Here is a 23,572-nt window from a genome sequence, read left to right on the forward strand (position 1 = left end):
AACAGCGACTGCTGCTCACAATGCTATTTGTGCCACAGATTTTACGGAAAATCCCAAAACGGTAATTATGGTAATAAGTAAGTAATTTACTATGGTTTAGTCTAGTAGAGTGAGATTATTACCCAAATCAGAGAAATATCATGACTTGCAATTAAGTAATGACTTCAATACTGTTTTATAAAATCAGAGTTTTTCAGACTAATACAGACAAGTCCACACAGAGCTTCTGTTTTCTATAACCAACTGCAGTAAAAGAATTTAAAAGCTCAAAACTTACGTAAAGAAAAAGGAAAATTAAACAAAAGTGTATATACTGAAGTTGTAATCCTACCTAATAGAGTTGACAGACGTTTTTCTGTTAAAATGGAAAAAAGAAAAAAAAAATGGAGAATTAAAACCATGAGAAGAACTGTAGATCTCTGTAAGGAAAACAGCTTTAGCTGCATTACCCTATTTTTTTGTGGTGATTACAAAGCACTGAATTTACAGTCCAGTATTAGAAGGCAACAACTCATTTTCTGCCAAAATAATAAATGGCAGCTCTTAACTACTCTGTACCTACATTCACCATACACTGATTTCTGTTTACCCTCCTTCACAGCTGCTTTGTCCATTTGGCAGGTTAGGCTTTGTGTGCTGGAGCTCTCTCATTTAGAGCACTGTGCATTTACATATTTATAATTAAGGTAACTAAGTTCAAGTCAGAACAGCAGTTTTCTTCAGATCCTGCCATGCTGAAGGAGGAAGCAAGCAGATAAGAGTGTTGCTGCCCAAAGTTTCCTCCTTTTTTCTTTTTTTGCCTTTCTTTAATCTTCACCACTTAGCCTTGAGAATCTCCATATAAGAATCATGAAGAAGACAGGAGGAAGAAAGAGGGCAGGTAAAATTCCTGACTTCTCAGCTAGCAACATCACTCTAGCAGCTGCTTCAGAAACCACCACCACACAAAGCCTCACAAGTGTAGGAATTAAGAAAGCACCAATTTCTTAAATCCTGGCCTGTACCTACAAAGTTTCACTCCACTCATAGCTGGGATTGTAAAAGATGGGGCTTGTCAAAGCAGCCACTTTCATAAAGCCTCCAGAAAGATCAGCAGGAACAGGTTGTCACTTAAGATGCACATAGAGGCAGGTGCTGGTGATCCCGCACAGAGGGGTGTCAAGAGAAAGAATCAAGACACTCAGCAGGTCTATGGGGCCTTTTTCTGCTGTTATTGTCCTCATCAGTTTTATTCCTTTAGCACAAAGTACCAAGCTATCCGTTGATCATGAAAAGTGCCTGACATTTTACACAAAAATGTATTTTCTGCTTCTTGACAGTTAGCTGTGTTATTGGAAATGACAAATATTCTTTGTGCTTCAGCTTCCACCTCCGTAAAAACAGTAGTAAAGTTGTTTAAATCAATCACAGGGTTATATTGCTGCTAAATTGGTTTGTGTTTGCAAATCTTTAAAGACTTCTGGATAGAAAGAATCATTGGGTGGAAAACAAGAGGGGGAAAAAATGGAACAGTGTATTCACAAGACTCGGGTTTGCATAGAGGGAAAAATGACCCAGGGTTTGGAGGAAGCAACAAATTAAAAACCAGACCTGGAACCAAACCTGGAACTTCATCTCTCTCATGTTCTGTTGTTTCTGATTTAGGAGCTTGTGGGGATTTGGTAGTAGCTAAGAGATTATGTGACAACAATGTGGTGTCTTCAGTAAAATTTATGTCCTCACAAAGATATCCTAAAGAAGAAAAAAAAAAAAAAAATCATAAAAATTCTGGAGTATGCAGTAACATTCATTTATTAAGGGTATTTGATAGCTTCAGATATAAAAACCTGCCTTTAAATGCTCAGAACCTGGACAATCTTGCTTGCTGTTTTATGTTTGGAATTTTCCCTCCATTTGACTTTTCTATACGAATGTTTTGGTTGGAATTATTAAGACCTGTCTCAGAAAAAGTTCTGAAAAAACAAGACTAATTTACTCAGCTGAAAGAAAACCAACCAACAATCACTGATATTCTTCTCAGCTATTTTGTCCTTACTTTGGACTAAGAAAATGAAATCCATAATGGAATAACATCAGAGCTACTGCCTTTACTAGATTTGGGCACCCTGTGAAAATTAGCAAAACCATTTTCATTTGCTTTGATGGGGTTCAATAGGATCCAGCAGCCAAATTCACCTGGGATGTTTACTGATATTCATCCTCATTCTCACTTTTCCTCTTGCCCTGTATGCTATTTATTCCTAATGGAAAGCAATCACATCAATATCGATGATGACACTCATTGGCTTGCTTTAGTTAACAAATTGCAAACACCCTTTCTCTCACATTCCTCCTCAGCTTCAATTGCAAATTAATGAAAAAAATGTGGGGAGGGCAAAAGATACTTTCCCTGATTTTTTTTCTGGATGACAGAAAGAGAGGAAAACTGGCATATTTTTTTGAAGAAGGGTATTTTCAATTTGTTAACTAAAGCAAGCTAATGAGTGTCACTATTGTTACGTTATTGGAGCAGTAAGCAGATGCTTTCTGATACAGTATCAGTTGTGACATGAAAAACATAGCAAAACCTCTTCTGTGGAGCAAGTTTAGCCAGTGAAGTTCCAGGATGTTCCTCATAGGAAGCAATTTACTCTGAAACAGCACAGGGGAACAAAACCATGCCACATTGTGTGCAGTTCTGGTGTCCTCAACATAAAAAGGACATGGAACTGCTGGAACAAGTCCAGAGGAGGGCCACGAGGATGATCAGGAGACTGGAGCACCTCCCGTATGAAGACAGGCTGAGGAAGTTGGGGCTTTTCAGCCTGGAGAAGAGAAGGCTGCGTGGAGACCCCATAGCAGCCTTCCAGTACCTGAAGGGGGCCTATAGGGATGCTGGGGAGGGACTCTTTGTCAGGGACTGTAATGACAGGACAAGGGGTAATGGGTTAAAACTTAAACAGGGGAAGTTTAGATTGGAGATAAGGAGGAAATTCTTTCCTGTTAGGGTGGTGAGACACTGGAATCGGTTGCCCAGGGAGGTTGTGAGTGCTCCAGCCCTGGCAGTGTTCAAGGCCAGGTTGGATGAAGCCTTGTGTTGGATGGTTTAGTGTGAGGTGTCCCTGTCCATGGCAGGGGGGTTGGAACTAGATGATCTGAGGTCCTTTCCAACCCTAACCATTCTATGATTCTATGATTCTATGAGCTTCTTGCACATATAAGTTAAAAAAAAAAAAAAAAAACAAAACCAACAAAACCATGAACACCATTAAACATCTTCCATAGCTCTGGTGTCCCCCAAGATCTCATTATCTATAAAGTCCTTCCTAGAATTACAGCATCGTATCTCCAGACATACCCACAGCTTCTCTGCAAGGGAGCAAAGAGATGCACCCATGATATTGCAATAAAAACAAACAGTATTTACAGGCAGATGCTGCCTCTCTCTCTGAAAATATGCTGTGCTTGTGAACTATAGGTTTAAGTTGCTCAGTGGTTAGGAGAAAAAACTTGCTTTGCCACTTTGAAGCTTCTGTAGGACTCTGCCAAGAAGACCACAGTTCTACAGAGGGGGGCCGATGATATACATATCTCCATGAACTCCTTTGAAGAGGGATGGCACAAACTCTCAGCGAGGCTTGTGCTAGAGAGCACATGTAGGTTTACGATAAGAAGGTCCATTAGCCAACCCCCTTCCCCTCTTAGTACCTTCTTAAATTCTCTCTCTATTGCTGCCTTTAGTGGAACAGAGGTGTAAAGAAGTCTCCACACCAATATTAGCCTATTTTTTTCTTTTTCACAAGGAAACAGTGTTCTAGTAAAAATTTATTAAATCAATACAATCAGTCACAAATTCTAACTGTTAAACATAAAATCCTTTCATTATAGTCTAAATTTAGACACGAATTATGTAAGGGGTCTCTGTTATATGATATCTGGCCACAAATTCTGAGCATTAAACAGCCATTTTCATTAGACAGAAATGATATATAAGGGGCTGGAGTCCTGCCAGTCTTAATAACACTAAAGGTACAGGTGGGAAGAAGTTCATGAAACTTGCAGAGAGAAATAGCACCCTTTCTCACTTCTACTCTATTACAAAGCCTTTGTGGGATGATTAGGAAGACCTGATGCTTATTGCTAAATGGCCTGAAGTAATTCAATTTTTTGCTTTCTCTGTAGCGTCTCTGAGATACTGCCACTGCACCTGTAACTAACAATGGTGACCAAAAAAAGGGATAAGCTGTACATGTTGTCATTTCTCTAGTTCTACTATTGATTGTTACAATATTGACTGTTATTGATATTAACTTTTTTTGTCATTCATTAATTAACCTAACTAACGTGACAAGAAGCCTTGCCTCTTTTTGCCATGTGTGTCTTTCTGCACCTGCAGAGAAATTCTTAAAAATACAACAACTTAACTTATTCTTGAAGACAGCTACAGATGTTTTTATGGCAAAGCAATTGGATGCTTTTGAAGTGAGTTATATCTTCCTGAAAGATGTAAATAAAGTAATCATTCATATGGTACAATAGCATATAGAGAAAACACCTACAATGACTGTATAAAAGTCATATGAATTAACATTTAGAATATAGTTAGGAATATCTTCAAAAAGTAATAACAAGTATTGAAGAAAAAATAATTGCTGAGAAAACAAATACAAAGAAATGCTCACTCACCTGTAAACAACAGAATGAACATAAGTATCGTCTTATGCATCTTCATTTCTTTACTTTTGTATCTGGAAAAGGGCACAGCCAACAGAAAACAGTCCTGAAAAATCTCCAGGTCACTGTCCCCACAGCAAAGAAACCATGGTCATTACCTCCTGGCACAACAGACCTCAGAAGCCTAAGCCTAACACAGCTGCACTTATCATTTCCTGGGCTGCTTATTGGTTGAATCAGGCTGTTCCCTAAAACAGCTGCTACAAGGGCTTGGATGCCACATAGCCTGTGTAACTCCAGATGATGTAGAATTAACTGCTGATAATTTGAATAAAAAGGAAATATAAATTTGTCAAGTAATAGGAGTTTGCTTGACTAACTATCACCCTGCTCTCAAAAATTTCATTCTCTTTCTTTGCTGAGACTATTTATTTAAAAGTATACAATAGTACAACATGGAATATTTGTGTCTCCATGCACTCATGCACTGTACTACAACTCGTTATTAGATGGCTTTTCCTGGAAGTTTCCTAGTCATCAACCCCCACCTATGAAAAACATACCAGCTAAGCCTTTCAGGAGTGATAAGCTGCGGACTCAACAATATTAACAACACCCCCCCAAGCTGTTTACAGTCTCTCTGTATGAATAAATGGCTAAATAGCACTAAAACTAGCCACAAAGGAGTAACAAGCATTTGGATAGGTATCTCCATTCCACAATTCAGCATAATGCTTACAACAGTGTGACATTAACAGGTTTTTTTTTCAGCTCACATATCCTTATCTTTTCTTCTGAACATTTCTTTATCAAGTCATAGCAGACCTCAGCAGTAACACATGCTGGTACAGAGTTTTCTGCCTTCCAAGTCTAATTGCTAACCAGCACAAGAAACCACTTTCATTATGCATCCTTTTTCTTTCAACAACTGCTCCCAAATTGCTGTGTAACAGACGTTTTTTTATCATACTTTGAAGAATATGCCCTGTAACAATTGTGTTTTCTGTCCTTATAATAATGATAATATAATAACATATTATGTCCCCTAATATGTTATGAACACTTTTACTGGAGTAAGAAATTAGTCTCTTCATGCACCTCCTCATGTACACCCAAAAAAAGTCTTCATGCAAATTCACTCCACGAGTGAACCACAGCTCCTTCTACAGTGAACAGAAAGAGGCAATTCAGAGAGCCCCCAAAAGGCATTGTGAATTTCCAATGTGCCAAAGCCCGTCCACCAGTTCCAATGTATCCTAGGAAAGACTGGCCTCTTTTGTCTGAAGTCTAGTTAACTTGTCTAAAAGCTGCCTGTTCTGCCAACCTTTTCTACCTTCAGACACTCACCTGTAAACACTGAGGAGGGAAAAGGTAAAAATAATGAATGCACTGACCCACATGGGAGGAAGAGGGTATACAAAATGTGTAGGATGTTCAGATGCAGCTAAACATAACAGAAAGCTTCTCTCAGACCCCAGGGGAGCTCTGTAACACATAAAGGTCAACTCTGTATTGATGGAGCTTCTGTTTCCCCTGGGTTAAAGTGTAAAACCCTCAAGCCTGCTGTTCCCTGACAAAAAAGTCTCAGCAGTGACAAAATCTCTTTCCAATGTACCAAAGGTACCAAAACTGCTAGGCTTCCTCTTTAGGAAAGACTCCTCATGTAGGCAACCTGACTCACCAGGGAGTACTGATCCCAATTATTCCATGACTTTTTCTAATTACTGCCTGTCACATAAGCACTTCCAGAAGGAAGGACTAGGGATGAAGCAGTCTACATAGTCTTCAGTTTCTTTAGAGAGATCGAAGGTTTAAAAGATACATAAGTATCACTGTGCACAGCAGGCAATTCATATCCCATAAACGCCATGCCTACTAGGTCACCTACATTTTGCTGTATGATAAAAGTTCTACACAGTGTTACAAAAGAGGGAAAATGAGGTACATATGTGTGTTTTCTAACTACTTTCTCTTCCATGCTGGCATGGTAAAGTTCAGTTTCTGTTAAACAGTGCTAATTAGATAGCCAGGTGATTATATATTTTCCTCATGCTCTGCAGCAACCAATTAGAAGTTGTGCCGCAGGCACAGGTCCTTTTCTTCTTAGTTTCTCTTCCAAGTTCTGAGATTAGCTTTGCTTGGTCCTACTAGAATTGTCTGGAAAAAACCTACAATGTATTTTTGTTAGAATGTTTTGATTCTGAAATAGTTTTGGGGATGGTTCAGTTATGACAAATCTCTGACAGAAAAATGTTAAATGTCAGCATGCCTAGAAAGCTGGGCTCCCAGAGTTTGCCACTTCGTGACAGATATACGTGTGGATTCTTTGAGACACAGGAATGCACAGAAGTCAGGCTCATAAGCAGCCTGATGATAGGTATCCCCACAGACAGGACTTTTAAAGTGCCCAGGTGTATTACATGCAAGAAACAAGTTTACAAATTTTAACAAGAAGGCATATTTCCCAGATTTCCATCCTTTGTCACCCAGAGGCTGAAGTGAGCCTTGAAATCCTGCTCAGCAATACTGTACAGCTGCATCTGTGGCACTCCACACTCCAATAACAGAGCAAGGTGCTTAAACTGAAGTCATGTATCTCTGAAACAAAACACGCTATGAGACCTATGGCGAGAATTGCTTTGTTTTGTAGAAGTTGTTTATATAGGAATTTGACCATGTGTGCCAAATTTTACTTTTTCTCAGTAGAAAACTTAGGAACAATAATTAAACTAAAAGACATTTTGTTATTTATTTATTAAAAAGTGGACAGTAGTTATATATATATATATACACACATATATATACTTGATGGATGCTACATGATTCCACATGGTCTATTAGAATGTGCACTTCCATGCTGTGAGCATACAGATGCCTGACCAGGAAACAATCCTCACTTCAGAAATGCTTGAGCGTTACATACATCTCTGACTCTTTATACCAGGCACATAGTCTACAAATATCTGGATGCAAGCACCTGAATGAGTGTTTAAGACTCATTTGACCTGATCTGAGGCTAGTGAGTTGAGATTCAACTGTTATTCTGTTCTTAAGTGCAGAGATGAAGTACTGAGAGACAGGTTGTTAAGATATTTTTCCTTTCCCCTTTCTAGGGAATGCGAGTCGCCCTTGAAGACATTATATCTTGATGCATCCTTGAAGGCATAGAAGCATAGAATCATAGAATAGTTAGGGTTGGAAAGGACCTCAAGATCATCTAGTTCCAACCCCCCTGCCATGGGCAGGGACACCTCACACTAAACCATCCCACCCAAGGTTCATCCAACCTGGCCTTGAACACTGCCAGGGCTGGAGCACTCACAACCTCCCTGGGCAACCCATTCCAGTGCCTCACCACCCTAACAGGAAAGAATTTCCTCCTTATATCCAACCTAAACTTCCCCTGTTTAAGTTTTAACCCATTACCCCTTGTCCTGTCACTACAGTCCCTGATGAAGAGTCCCTCCCCAGCATCCCTATAGGCCCCCTTCAGGTACTGGAAGGCTGCTATGAGGTCTCCATGCAGCCTTCTCTTCTCCAGGCTGAACAGCCCCAACTTCCTCAGCCTGTCTTCATACGGGAGGTGCTCCAGTCCCCTGATCATCCTCGTGGCCCTCCTCTGGACTCGTTCCAGCAGTTCCATGTCCTTTTTATGTTGAGGACACCAGAACTGCACACAATACTCCAGGTGAGGTCTCACAAGAGCAGAGTAGAGGGGCAGGATCACCTCCTTCGACCTGCTGGTCACGCTCCTTTTGATGCAGCCCAGGATACGGTTGGCTTTCTGGGCTGCGAGCGCACACTGCAGCCGGCTCATGTTAATTTCCTCATCGACCAGCACCCCCAAGTCCTTCTCTGCAGGGCCGCTCTGAATCTCTTCTTTGCCCAATCTGTAGCTGTGCCTGGGATTGCTCCGACCCAGGTGTAGGACCTTGCACTTGTCGTGGTTGAACTTCATGAGATTGGCATCAGCCCACCTCACAAGTGTGTCAAGGTCCCTCTGGATGGCATCCCTTCCCTCCAGCATATCAACCGGACCACACAGCTTGGTGTCATCGGCAGACTTGCTGAAGGCGCACTCAATCCCACTGTCCATGTCAGCGACGATGTTAAACAAGACCAGTCCCAACATCGATCCCTGAGGGACACCACTCGTTACCGGTCTCCAGCCGGACGTCGAGCCATTGACCACAACTCTTTGTGTGTGGCCATCCAGCCAGTTCTTTATCCAGCAAGTGGTCCATCCATCAAATTGACGTCTCTCCAATTTAGAGAGAAGGATGTTGCGTGGGACAGTGTCGAACACTTTGCACAAGTCTAGGTAGATGACATCAACCGCTTTACCCTTGTCCATCAGTTCTGTAGCCCCATCATAGAAGGCCACCAAATGGGTCAGGCAGGATTTCCCCTTAGTGAAGCCATGCTGGCTGTCACCAAGCACCTTGTTGTTTTTCATGTGCCTTAGCATGTCTTCCAGGAGAATGTGCTCCAAGATTTTGCCAGGCACAGAGGTGAGACTGACTGGTCTGTAATTCCCCGGGTCTTCCATTTTCCCCTTCTTGAAAATGGGGGTTATATTTCCCTTTTTCCAGTCATTGGGAACTTCACCTGACTGCCATGATTTTTCAAATATGACGGCCAGTGGCTTAGCAACTTCATTTGCCAGCTCCTTCAGGACCCGTGGATGGATTCCATCAGGTCCCACGGACTTGTGCACGTTCAGATTTTGAAGATGGTCTCGAACCAGGTCCTTTCCTACAGTGGGCCCAAGGTCTTCATTCTCACAGTCCCTGCGTCTACCTTCTAAGACCTGGGTGGTGCAGTCAGAGCCTTTGCCAGTGAAGACTGAGGCAAAGAAGTCATTCAGAACCTCAGCCTTCTCCAAATCCTGTGTAGCCAGTTCTCCTGAAAGCTTCCTCAGGGGGCCTATTTTGTCCCTAGCCTGTTTTTTGTTTGCTGCGTACCTGTAGAATCCCTTCCTGTTATTCTTAACATCCCTGGCTAGGTTTAATTCTAACTGGGCCTTAGCCTTCCTAACCTGGTCCCTAGCTTCCCGGGCAACATCCCTGTACTCTACCCAGGCCGCCTGTCCTTGCTTCCACCTTTTATAAGCCTCTTTTTTCCTTCAAATTTTCCTCAGCAGCTCTTTATCCATCCAAGGAGGTCTCCTGGCCCTTCTGCTGCACTTCCTTCTAGTTGGGATGCAGCACTCCTGAGCTTGTAGCTGGTGATCCTTGAATATCAACCAACAGTCTTGGGCCCCCCTGCCTCCAGGGCTATATCCCATGGAACCTTACTAAGCAGGCTCCTGAAGAGGCCAAAGTCTGCTCTTTTGAAGTCCAGGGCAGTGAGCACACAGGGCAGCTGCACACTCTTCTCACCGTCCTGGGGATCTCAAATTTGACCATCTCGTGATCGCTGCAACCAAAGCTGCCCTGGAGCGTCACATTTCCAACCAGCCCTTCCCTGTTGGTGAGCACGAGGTCAAGCATGGCACCTCTCCTTCTCGGCTGCTCTATTACTTGCAGAAGCAAGCTGTCTTCCACACAATCGAGGAGCCTCCTGGATTGCTTGTGCCAGGCTATACTGTCACTCCAACAGGTATCACGGTGGTTGAAATCCCCCATGAGAACAAGAGCCTGCGAGCGTGAGGCTGTTCCTATCTGTCTGTGGAGTGCTTCATCCACAGGTTCTCCTTGATCAGGCGGCCTGTAACAGATTCCCACAGTAATGTCTCCCACGGCTGTTTTCCCTTTAACCCTGACCCACAAACTCTCTGTTGACTGCTCACCTGTCCCCAGACAGAGGTCCAGCCTATCCCTAACATAAACAGCAACTCCCCCTCCCCACCTGCAGAGCCTGTCTTTTCTAAGGAGCCTGTAACCTTCCATTCCAACACTCCAGTCATAGGAGCCATCCCACCATGTTTCTGTGATGCCTATTATATCATACCCCTGTAGACGTGCACACATCTCTAATTCCTCGTTTGTTCATGCTCTTCACCACAGAATATCCACAGACAAGATGTCAGTGGAATTGTTATTGGCTGGTTATTGACTGCTGAGGAAGAGATTAATTTTGCTTCTAGTGTGATTTTACGATTGTGATACTTCCTCCAGTTCCTCCATCTCTCTTAGAGCCCATATTCTCTATAGAACGCTGTTGATCTTCACACCTGTCAATCTCTCTACTCTGGTTGCTGTATCTTGCATTTCTGCACTCTGCTCTTATTCTTAAAAAGAATACCAGAGTGAATCCAGCCTTCTAGTTTTAATATGTGCCACAGCAGCAATAGATGTGCTGTATTGACAAACAACATTGATTTAAGAAACAAAGTGGAACTGGGGGAAAAGTTCAGAAGCCACCTGTAAATGACTGCTGAAACTGAAAAATTAAGAAGCATTTTGACAGCCCAGTTCTCTTTAGTAAGTTGTGTAAATACCTGGAACCCTTCTCCTATCTTGGTCACATCCATATTCTCATTTGAAGTCATTTTCTTGTCCTCGCACATTCAAATATAGGCACCTCAAGATTCCTGAAATGACAGCAAATATAGATACAGGCCACAAAGAAATTATTAGCCAAGAAAACAGACAATATTCATGGTGACTTTTGCAAAGCGTTTGACACTGTCCCACATGACATCCTTCTCTCTAAATTGGAGAGACGTCAATTTGATGGATGGACCACTCACTGGATAAAGAACTGGCTGGATGGCCACACACAAAGAGTTGTGGTCAATGGCTCGATGTCCGGCTGGAGACCGGTAACAAGTGGTGTCCCTCAGGGATTGGTGTTGGGACTGGTCTTGTTTAACATCTTCATTGCTGACATGGACAGAGGGATTGAGTGCGCCCTCAGCAAGTTTGCTGATGACACCAAGGTGTGTGGTCCGGTTGATATGATGGAGGGAAGGGATGCCATCCAGAGGGACCTTGACACGCTTGTGAGGTGGGCTGATGCCAACCTTATGAAGTTCAACCACAACAAGTGCAAGGTCCTACACCTGGGTCGGAGCAATCCCAGGCACAGCTACAGGTTGGGCAGAGAAGAGATTCAGAGCAGCCCTGCAGAGAAGGACTTGGGGGTGCTGGTCGATGAGGAAATTAACATGAGCCGGCTGCAGTGTGCGCTCGCAGCCCAGAAAGCCAACCGTATCCTGGGCTGCATCAAAAGGAGCGTGACCAGCAGGTCGAAGGAGGTGATCCTGCCCCTCTACTCTGCTCTTGTGAGACCTCACCTGGAGTATTGTGTGCAGTTCTGGTGTCCTCAACATAAAAAGGACATGGAACTGCTGGAACAAGTCCAGAGGAGGGCCACGAGGATGATCAGGGGACTGGAGCACCTCCCGTATGAAGACAGGCTGAGAAAGTTGGGGCTGTTCAGCCTGGAGAAGAGAAGGCGGCATGGAGACCTCATAGCAGCCTTCCAGTACCTGAAGGGGGCCTATAGGGATGCTGGGGAGGGACTCTTCATCAGGGACTGTAGTGACAGGACAGGGGTTAACGGGTTAAAACTTAAACAGGGGAAGTTTAAATTGGATATAAGGAGGAAGTTCTTTCCTGTTAGGGTGGTGAGGCACTGGAATGGGTTGCCCAGGGAGGTTGTGAGTGCTCCATCCCTGGCAGTGTTCAAGGCCAGGTTGGATGAAGCCTTGTGTGGGATGGTTTAGTGTGAGGTGTCCCTGCCCATGGCAGGGGGGTTGGAACTAGATGATCTTGAGGTCCTTTCCAACCCTAACTATTCTATGATTCTATGATTCTATGTGGCGGCAAAGTCTCAGTACCGTGAGGATCAGGTGAATGCAGGCCTCTAGGTGAATGTACAATTGAGCTAAGGTAATGTAAGGAAGAACTTAAATCAGTACACTTAACAACTCTTCACGTAAGTGCATTAATCATCAGTAACAAAGAGTTATCTGCAATGGTTGACATCGCCAACGTGTACAATCCTGCCCTAGATGAAATGATCAGCCATTAACATCAGCGGAGTTGTATTAGCTACTACCCCTGGGGAACTGAATTGTAAGAATACCATCAATATGAAGAACAAAAAGCAGTGAAGCATAGTATCTTATACTATAGAAGTTGCCCTCTGTCTTTCTACGGCCTTTTAGCCAATAGAAGTCATTCTATTTAACATGAAATGAAAATTTCTAGCTCTATGGGACAGAAAACTTGTTCCCAAATTTGTTCATAAAGAAGCTGGCTTCTATATGCTGTAAAAAATCAACTGTTTTTGGTAATAAATGTTCCTGGCAACAAGTACTGGAGAATAGTATGAAATTATCCTTTTGGAGTAATTTGCAAAATGTCTGAAGATTTAAATATTTTCCCAGTGACTTCAGTGTCATGTGACCATTCAGCAGCTTGTTGCACCATTTAAAAACATATGGCCTGAAGTTCTAAAATTGTGGATTTTTGCTAACTAATATTGCCAACAGGAAAGTCCAAGTTGTATTCTGAAAAAAAACTCTCTTATTTTGGCCTGTACCTCACAGGAATGCTATGTTGTGTCAAAACAAATCAGCGTGTGATTCTTTCCATCTTCTAAACAGACCTCTTAAAGTTAATTCAAAAAAGAATTTACTAGGAAGCACTCACATGAGTTAGTGTTACAAGCGCAGCTTCCCATCCTACAAAGCAGGTTAGATTCTATGTACAGAATTTGATTCTTACAATTTTCAATAGTGCAGAACCCTTCATATGTTTAGAAACTTCTTAAGTATCACACGACTGCAAGTAGCAATTTTTGCATCATGTGTCAGACTGATTTTCATGTCTACACTATTGTATGTGTCTGAGAGCTGTGAATGATGCAAAGAAGCAGATTGGTATGAACAGAAAATTATGACTGGGAAAAATAATAATCTTTATATTAGAAACTATTGCATTTAATGATTTATTTGCAAGACTGCTTCTATTTACTTATAAAATAATGTGGCATACCTCCTAAGGCAACAGACCTTTGTAACAAGATATTTCTTATAAGGTAGCTCAAAACCATTGCTGCTGCAGATTGAGTCATACGCACTGTAGTCTAATGGTCTCTTTTTCTGGTCCTCATACGTATATATATGTACACCCATGCTTATGGTTCCATTCTAGGCGAGCCTAAGAAGGAGCTTCAGGGATATCCCTGCTGAATTTTCCTCAAAATTATTCCACTGAGGAAGTAGGGCTTATCCCCTGAGAAATGAGCTGCCAGGACCCTTATTTTGCAGGTTTTCATGGAGCAAGTTGGCATCTGTTGCTAGCTTGTACAGTACTCTAGTTACACAATGCCATCACCCAGAACTGAGATAACTGAACAGAGCAGACTTCTTAATGAGCATCGTGGTTGTCACATTACAAAGAAATTTTGCTTAGTGAGATCCTCAACGACTTACTGGTAGGTTCTTTCTTGAAAATGTGTGCAGTACTTAGCCATTGTAGGAAGTGGAGGTGAGTAGTTTGTTCCTTTTCCTGCTTACCTTGGCATAACTACCTACTGACACCACACAAGAAGTCCCAGTATTTTGGGCAGCAAGCAGAAATCTCTGCTGTCTTCCACCTTGTATCTGGAGAACCTAAAAATTCATCTTATTATCTCTGCCTTTTGAATGAAAAGTAACACGTTGGCCTTTTACATTAACTCAGTGTCCCACCTGCCTATGCTAAGGCACCAAATGTTTAATTTGAAGAAACTGACCCTTTCATACTAAAACTGCAGACATTTCTGCCTCAAAGCATTTTAATTTCATTTAGGTCTGTCCTATTTCACCTACCTGCTAAAATTATGGATTCCCTATAATGCCTACAGGAACAGAGGAGACTGATCTGTAGAGTGAATTAATTTCTCTTGAAGTTATTCCACAAAGTAATCCATTTATTGAGGAAGGATCCTGCACAGGCCTGGTGAAAAGCTAACCCCTAAACCAGATGAAAGCTTGCCTTCTGTAGCAACAGCTCTCATTTTCATGCTTCCATGTTTGTTTTACAGTGGCATAGTCCTTCATTCACAGAGTGCAGGTAGTAGTTTGAATTCAGCATCGTATACAAGTTGCTGAAGTGAGAGACTGTCAGCTATTTTTTTCACATACGAGCATTTCACTGAGGAACTATAAAATGCTTCATCCTCTCTGCGTTTTGTAACAGAGAATAACACTGAACCCCTTGTGTTTCAGTTCCCTTAATCCATTGACCACACATTTTAAGGAGAGGCTGACAGCTAGCATGTCAGTTATTTTCAGGTATCTGTCTTTGTCAAATTCAGAAATCCCAAGAAAATAAACGAAGTGCAGGATTATAAATACATGTGAAATCAGAGCTGTCATCACTCTCAAGGATTTTCCATTGTGCCTGCTGCACTATTTTTAAGCTAAGATTTCCCAGATGTTTAGTAGGAATGTTTAGAGAGTAAAGCATTTTATTTTTCTGATGGTTGCAATATTCTTAAATTTAACCTATTCAAAATTGGGGTTTTGTCCCTGATTTGTTTTTCTCAATTGCACAAGTGGATTAGAGGAATTAAAAAAGTTTAGCAAGCTACATAGCTCTTTATGGTGTGAAAGCTGTTGTTTCACATTTTCAGGTACACTTAGTTATTCAGAAGAATAAAATGTGACAGAGACACCCTGAAAGGACTCTGCTTGTGTGCACTCACCCCAGTGTTCAGAGACCAGCGCTGGGTCTGTATTGCTCTGAGTCAGAGGAGCAGAGCAGAAATTACACTCCACATCATGCTCCTTCTGCTAACCAGTAGTTTACTGACTGCAGCTCAGACAAGATGATTTAAATTACAAATTTTAGTTATGATTCAAATAGGAAGAAATAAATTTTATCTAAAATGTTTATCTTATCTTACTTGCTAATTGATACAACTGAATACCTACATCTTTCTGGTCAACCAGGAGGATATCTGTACATTTTAATGTAAGTATAGTTTGAAAATGCTCACTTAGAAACCTAATTTTTATGCTGGTTGAGAATATTGACTGACCCATTTTCTATGTCCCTTAAAATGTTTCATATTTACTTGCTTTTTTGGTCAGACTGCACTTAGAAGGAAATTGAAGTCCAGCTGAAAATATGTAAGTTCTAGAACTAGTAGATCTTTTATCCTTACAGTCATAATGCATCATTTTGTGCTTTTTACTCTCATTCTGGCTCATCCAGCCACTAACACAATCTTAAATGCAGGAAATGTTCTCTCTGAATCCTCAGAAAGCTGCTCTTGTCAAAATACGTCTAAGGTACCCACAGCCTCCAAGTGCTTGAACAGTGATATCCCAACCAGAGCAGTGCTTCGGCTTTCTTTAAAACATGATTTACTAATTTACTACCTGAGCCCAATTTTTCTGTGGGTTTTTTTTTTTTTTTGTTTGTTTGGTTGGTTGGTTGTTTTTTTTGTGGTTTGTTTTTGTGTGTGTGTGTGTGTGGTTTGTTTTGTTTGTTTGTGTATTTTTGATTTAAAACAGCGACTTATCCCTCAAATCAAGTTTGCAAGCTTCAGATTCAGCTGAAGCTGCTGGGTATGACATGGGACATGTGGCAGATATGTGCCTTTTAGAGTATTAGGGTCCTGTAAGACGTACCAAGGGGCACTACACATGATGGGCAACTGAATCAAGCCCCTACAGGAAGCCTAGTAATAAACTGTTGTAAGAATATGCAGGAGAATCTACAATAACGCCCAAATTTGTTTTTTCACACTCTCCTGAAAACTGGGGACTGATGCAGTTTTCATCTTCATTGGGTTATGTCAGGCATGACAGGCAAAGTCAGATGATAGTAGAGATGCTGAACAGGCTCTTAGAGGCAAAGAGGCTATAACTACAGCAATGAACTTCCCTTTCCCTAACACATGAATCAATATACACTGGTTGTAAATTGTACCCCTGCACCGCTTCCGAAAGCATTCCTTGAGCAATGTGTGCAGCACTCTGGATTGCTACCACTTTACAGACCCTAGTCAAGAGGACCACTGCTAGACAGCCAACATGATAACAGGATAAAAAGATTTACTTTGAGAATATTCTCTTCATGTTTGAATAAAGATGCAAGCTTTTCCTCTTCCTTTATTAAATAAAAAAGTTTCCCCATTCCAAAGTTTTGTTGTACTTGGTATACAGTCAGCTATGGTAATTTATTGTCCTATTAAGTTCTTACATAAGCGGCAGAAAGCTTAAAAGGTTACAGGTAGGTGGCTTATGTTCACTGCCCATAGTCATCAAATTATGTCAGAAATGAAGTCATGTAATTGGCTTTGCCACCCAGCACACAGATTTTAAGATTGCACTTACATCTCTCTATGTGTAAGTGGATTTGGCATGGTTTATATTACAGGGGAGACTAGCTTCTGTGCATACCTCCTTTTCTTCCCACACTCTCATTTTCTCTCTCACACACATGCATACACATACTCAGGAGATGTACAATAATTATAATGCTAAAGTTCCTTGACCTTAGGCCATTAGCCGTCTCAGGACAGACCCAATAAACAACTGAAAAAAAGCTAAGAGTTTTAGGCATCTGATCTCTGGAGAAAACACCAGAACTCTGCAGAATATGTCTGTGTGGTGACAACTGAGATGAAGGCAAGTCAGAGTGGCAACCTACAGAGCGTGCATGCTGACCTGTGTGCTACCATGTTGTAGGAAATGCTCATTCTGCAACACTGCAACACTGAGCCACTCTCTAACTTAGATACTTGACATAGTGCTGCAGGAAGATGCCTCCATTCACCCAGGATTTTCAATTGAGAATTCATTTCAGGATCCTTCTCTTTTAAAACATAATCAGAAAAGAGGGCAACTGCCCACCTTTTCTGTAACAGATTAAATTTCAAAGCACTCAGAGATTCAAATCCTTTATCAATATGGGAAGACTCAAGTCCATGTTGCCAGTGCTCTTTACCATCACCAAGAAGACTACTGTGGGTCTTTCTTTTAAAATGGGATTAGAGTGCAGAAAAGTGCTTAAGAGTGGTGGGCAGGATGCAAGAGCAAAACTCTTCTTGCTGTTGGTTAGGGTACAGTATTGGAAGGACAGATCCAATATTCCCAGCCCTGCTGTAAGCATAATTTCTGTACTTTATCTTGTTTCTATTACAATCATATCTACAAAGAATTAATGCATATGAACTAATTAATTAATAATGCAATTAACTAATGTATAATTTTCTAGTATCTTTCTCTAGTATCCTTCTCTCAGAGCATAGTTTAACACACATCTGTTAACATCTTTAAACACGAATTGCCTGTTGTTTGTGTATCAACAAGTTAACATTAGCCAAAGAATCACCTAATTAACATTAGCCAAAGAAAATTTATTACTTAAAGTTTGAGTGAGGTACAGAGATTCACTTCAAGAGAGATATCCATACATCCTTTAGAAGTTACACCTACCAAGGCACTTTGCCTAAGTGACATGGAGTGCCCAGACCTTTGTACCTGCACATCACTTCCATAGCTGATGGGATAGCTCTGAAGTTCAGAACTGTTTTGCAGTTTGTTCTACATACAACAGTATTGTTGTGAAGGAAATATATGAGATACATTTTCCTGTCTTTGTGCCTTCCCACAGGTAACAACAACCTAATCTCATGTCACAGTGTGCTATATCAAAAGAAATGTCAGAATAGCCAAATTCTCAAGCTCTTTGAGTGGGTACTTAGCCATCCTGTTTTCTCAGCTACATTCCAACTGGCTAATAACACTATGACCTACTTAAGCCTCATGCACAGCTTGGACACCACCTCGAGCTTCTGTGTGTGTTGTAGTCTGCACTGGCTGAAGCATGACATTTCCAGTGTAGGTTTGATTCCTTTTCACAGAGTGACAAATGCCTAAAACAGACAATCCAAATGGGAATGTTCTTGCAGCACATTTACAAATAAGTAATTTTCTATAGTGTTAACATAAAAATTTTTGCTTCTCCTAATACAGTAAGTTTCTATATTATTCCTTTGCACTTAAAATATTGCAAAAGGAAAGCCTATGTCAGAATTTTTAGCATTGAAGAAAAGGAGGCTACTGTGTTTCGTGTTCCTGCAAAGAAATGCTTTGGGAGCACTTTGAATACCTGTTTGCCTTCCTTGAGCACTAGAGGTCACCAGCGGTACAGACACGGGGGAAGTGATTGGTTTTAAGACTTTCAGCAGCGCAGGCGGAGGCCTCAATCCCCCTCCTGTGACTTTCATTAAAGTTGTTACTGGAAGTACTTTGGCATCTCAATTTTTGGAAGAGCAAGATTAAACTATTTCTTTCAAGCGCGATATGTCTCAGATGTATAGCTGTGTGTCTATTTGAAAGGGATGGGTGTCTCTTGAAAACATGATTTATTCATCCCTCTGATACTTGAGAGTTCCTTGGCTGATACCTGCTGTATTTGAGCTCTGAGTAATGTTTTGAGACAGAACCACAGAACACCCAGCAGAAACACATGTTGTTTCAAATGAAATAGCATGGCCCATTTCAAGAAAGAAACAGTGCTCCTTTACTGGTTCCATGTGTGGCGTGTGAAGGGTTCACTGAAGCAGAACGTTCAAGAACACCAGTTGCGGTTTTTGACTAACATCTTTTAATACATTCAGGACTTTCCATTTCTATGAGTGACGCTTATGACAAAATACCCCAAGTCCTCTTGCATGTGAAGAGGCTCAGAAATGCTTGGAAATCTGTGCCATTCTTCAGAGAAAATATATCTAGCTTTTAAGCACTTAAAGATGTAAATTTGCTTAATATTAATATATTTTTATCAGATCAGTAGTTAAGTTTAACAACCATCAAGTTTATACACTCTATCAGCTATTAATATAATGCACGATACTAATATAATCCTAAATAAGAAGCAGGGTTTTTTTTAGCTATGATTCACTTTATAAAAGTGTTGAGCTGGTACAGTGTAATAAACATACTATTGCACTCATGGAGACTGACTATAATCAAACAGCACTAATAGAAAATCTTCTCTGTGTTGAAAGTTGTTCCCATGTTAAATATAAACTCAAAGATGGTTTTGTGAAAAGGTTTAATACAATTTTTGATATTAAATCTATCACAGATTGAAATTTTGGTGAGAAGTCTTTTGAAACTCTATAAACCCTGAAACCTACAGTAAGCAGCAATGCCACACAGGCTTTTTGCATGCTTACTTTCTTCACATAGGTTTCATCTAACTTTGAACTCCTTTTGCTTTGAGGTGCAGTGCATAAAGACTTTTTAAGTTACGCAAAGTTAAAAATTAGGCAGGCAGGAGAAATCTTGCCCTTGAAAGAAGTAAAAACAAGTGGACACTATATGCTACATATTTTCACCACTTTGTTTAAAATTGCATATTGATGTACTTAAAACACTTCAGATCTGTGTGTTATTTATGATGCTGTAAACATACAGAAAAGCATGCAAGTCATGTTTTCCACTGCATCCAAGGAGACAAATTTAAAATTACAGCTATTGGAAATCTGTTTTATGAGCTGTGTGGAAGGTGTAGTTAAAATGCAGTGCTATAAACTTTGGTCTACAGTACCTGATGTATTGTGACTCCTAGATAGTGTTAACGAAAAGAAATGTCAAACTAGATTGAGACTTCTGGCTCCATTCTGATTTTTCTACGTCCTTCTGAAATGAATGTGACAGCACATGTGAATCTAGCCCACATCTTACACATCCTTGTATTAGCAAGACACAAAATAAGAATACTGAAATATACAAGTTAATCCACTACTTTTGATCAAAGGTAAGCAGGGAAGACAGCTCAGCAGGTAAGACTATCAAGGGCTTGCTTGAAGCTTTGAGTCAGGCAGCAGATCTGGGACACAAAAGTTGGTGGAGTGTTTTTTCTTGTGAGCTCTGCAACTTCTGCTCATGGGCTTTTTTCCCTCTTCCCCCTTCTCTAAATAGCCCAGAGCAAATGTCAGCTGAGTTTAAGCAGACTGTACTGTGGTATACTTACAATGCTTCTGCGCCTGTGCCCAAACCAACGTATCTCTTAAACCAGGACCAACACACATAGGAAGGGGGAGGAATCGCCTGCAATATCTGAGAACTGTGCTTGCATGGGGAATTCACCATGGGCAAATCTAACTGCTTTCAACTTCTTCTGGCCAACCCATCCTTGCAACAGATTAATACATATCAGATGCAGTCTTCACTGCCCGCTGCATTTGTCCAATAAGTCTGAACTGGACTTACTTAAACAAATGTTTTTTACTATAGTGCATTCACAAAAAGGCTGAAGTGAAGAAAGGGAGTTAGATACTGGATTATGAGATACAGCTTTGCAGTCACTCTGCAATCACTTCACAACACAACAACAAGTTAGCTTTCACCTGGATCAATTCTCTGTTGCCTGTATCCTGTACTCAGGGAAATGTGTGTTACATTGACATAAATGCTAGTGCTGGCACAAGACAGCAAACATAGGAAGAGACGGATGGGACCAACCCTTCTGGCAAAAGTCTGAATTAGCTGGACTGAAAAGTCACCACTGAACTGCAGCATGTACTTTATGAATATATCTGTGAAAGACAGAAGTTGGCATCAAAAGACATGAAAGTGGGCCTTAAGTTTCCTCTTTAGCGTAAAACACCCAGAGATGTTGATGTTCAGGATATGTTACTAAGCTCATCCCATTCCTTTATAGATGTGGGTCTCAGATGAAGGTAAGGGTATTAGCATGAGATGGGGCTATGTAGCTGGGTTTGAAGAACCAAGGATTTTTTCTTTGCTGATCTCGGGGAAGCTTCTGACATTTTTACTGTAATAATTTACTACAGTTTTCATATTTGGTGAATATATGTAGGTCCTGGAAAAGCCCTTCTGTATTTACATAAATCTACTATATATAAGGCTCATTTACCTTCATCCACCTATCATATAGCTCTGTAACTAGAGCAAGTAAATATTGGATGTGGCAAATATTTTATGCCTCTGGTCCCTTCCCATTTTCTTAACTTTCATCATCTTTCAAAATAATGTCCCTATTTCAGTTATTCAGTTGCTGTCTTGTGGTGTTTGGGTTTTCCCCCTAAAAACACCTGCTTGATGAGAAAGCTCTGTTCAGCTGGACAACAGCATTCTGACTGGGAGAATGCATGTTCAGGTTGGTGAACCCAGCAGATGAGTGAAGTGTATCAATTTTCTGATTCTATCCTCTAAGCAGGTGAAACCCTCACTGGTGTCTGCAGAGGATCAGTGTATTCCTCAAGTCAGCTTTGCTCTACCTACTTCGCACTCCCTTACCAGAGTAAGGTGGCTGAGTCTGACTTTATAGCTTGTAAGCAGCCCCCCCTCACCTGGGTCCAGGTCTGCACTCAGAGCAGCTGCACCCATTGCCACATTGGCTCAGAGGAACCTGGCTGCTTGTGTTTCTCAAGAGCTCTGGCTTGCTGAGTAAATCAGGGTAACTTCTGGCATATATAAACTGCTTAGACTTGAGACTTGATGCACAGGTTCTGCAGCATCAGGTAGGTGACAGAGGTGATTTAGAGCTCCCTATGTGCTTTGTTTATGAACTTTAGCTTGCATTTCCAAAGCTGTTAAGGTTTCCCACCAGACTTGTGCCATACCAGGAGTGAAGTTAACCATCCTTGTTACCTTTGCTGTCAGAGCCTCTGCAGTCAAGGCAGGAATGCAAGTACAGGCTGATGGCCAGCTGCCCTGAGACTGTGTAGCTGCTGGACTTCGACAGAAATCAACTTGTAACACAGAGACTATGTTGGTGGGGGAAGGGACAGCGCTCTATCCTTGGCCACCCACTGCCTAGAAAAAAGTCTGGCAACAGGGGTGTTATTCTTGTTCCATTGGCAATCGTGGGACTTCTGGTAGACTTGATCCTAAATGAATGCATTTTTCTGACCCAGAGTCCTTTTATGTGGTTCGGCATGGAAAAGTGCCATGGCATTTGTCACAAAAAGTCCTCTCTGGCTAATCTGTTTTTAGGATTGTTGATGGTTTATAAATTAGAATTATTAGTCAAACATTGCTCTGTGTATTTAAACTCCTAGTACAGACTGAGGCTATAGGGCCAGCATGGAACCACCTTTTTATCTACGGCAAATTGTTTTGACACTAGGGAAGGGTAGCCAGAGAAAATCCAGGAGGGTACATACGCATTTTACCCCTGACGTGCACTCTAACGTATCTTAGTCATACTGGCCACGGATCATTTACACATCTACAGTAAAACTGAAAAGTCTTGGTAGGTCCCATTTAGGTATGCCATATGCTCTGTGGCAACTAACCGCTTTGTTCTTTTGTCTCCATGTTAAACAGAACAGGGACACAAAACTAGGTGAATCTGCTAGCTCTCTTTCATCAAAGCATAAGCCCTTCAGTACTGCACCAGCCTGCCTTTTCTAGGCATACAGGATGCTCACCCCAGAGGTGAGCTGAAAGAGGCATTAAGTGGTGGAGAACTCTTCCTGGGTGCCTGACCATAAATCCCAAGTCAGGGAAGTTCTGTTACTGACAAGAGACTGAAATAATGAGAAAATGAAAGTTAGCAAGCACTTATGTACATCTGTACTGCTGTGCTAACCTGACTTTTGGATGTCACCCTGCCAGAGCATCTTACTCGAACTGTATTCCAAATTCCTTGTTTACCCAATTAGCATGAGTAAAATTGTACATAAATATATATAGTACTAAATTGTATGACAGATGTAGATCTGAGTCTTGATCTGAAGAATGTTCAAAACAGCAAGAATGTATCAAGTCATACAAATCCTGTTATTTTTTGTCATTCCTTTCACACCAGGCTGAGTTTTGGAGCACCTCTGTCCATTCTCTGATTGGACCTTTCTTACATTAAAATGCTCTTGGTGAAATGCAGAGATGATGATAAACAAAAAGCCAATATAGATTACTTTTTTTTAATTGGGATTTTTTTGCCTGTGTTCCCTCCATTCCCCCAGAATTCAAAGCTTGATGCTGAGA

This window comes from Lathamus discolor, chromosome 1, assembly GCF_037157495.1.
Source record: "Lathamus discolor isolate bLatDis1 chromosome 1, bLatDis1.hap1, whole genome shotgun sequence".
NCBI lineage: Eukaryota > Metazoa > Chordata > Aves > Psittaciformes > Psittacidae > Lathamus > Lathamus discolor.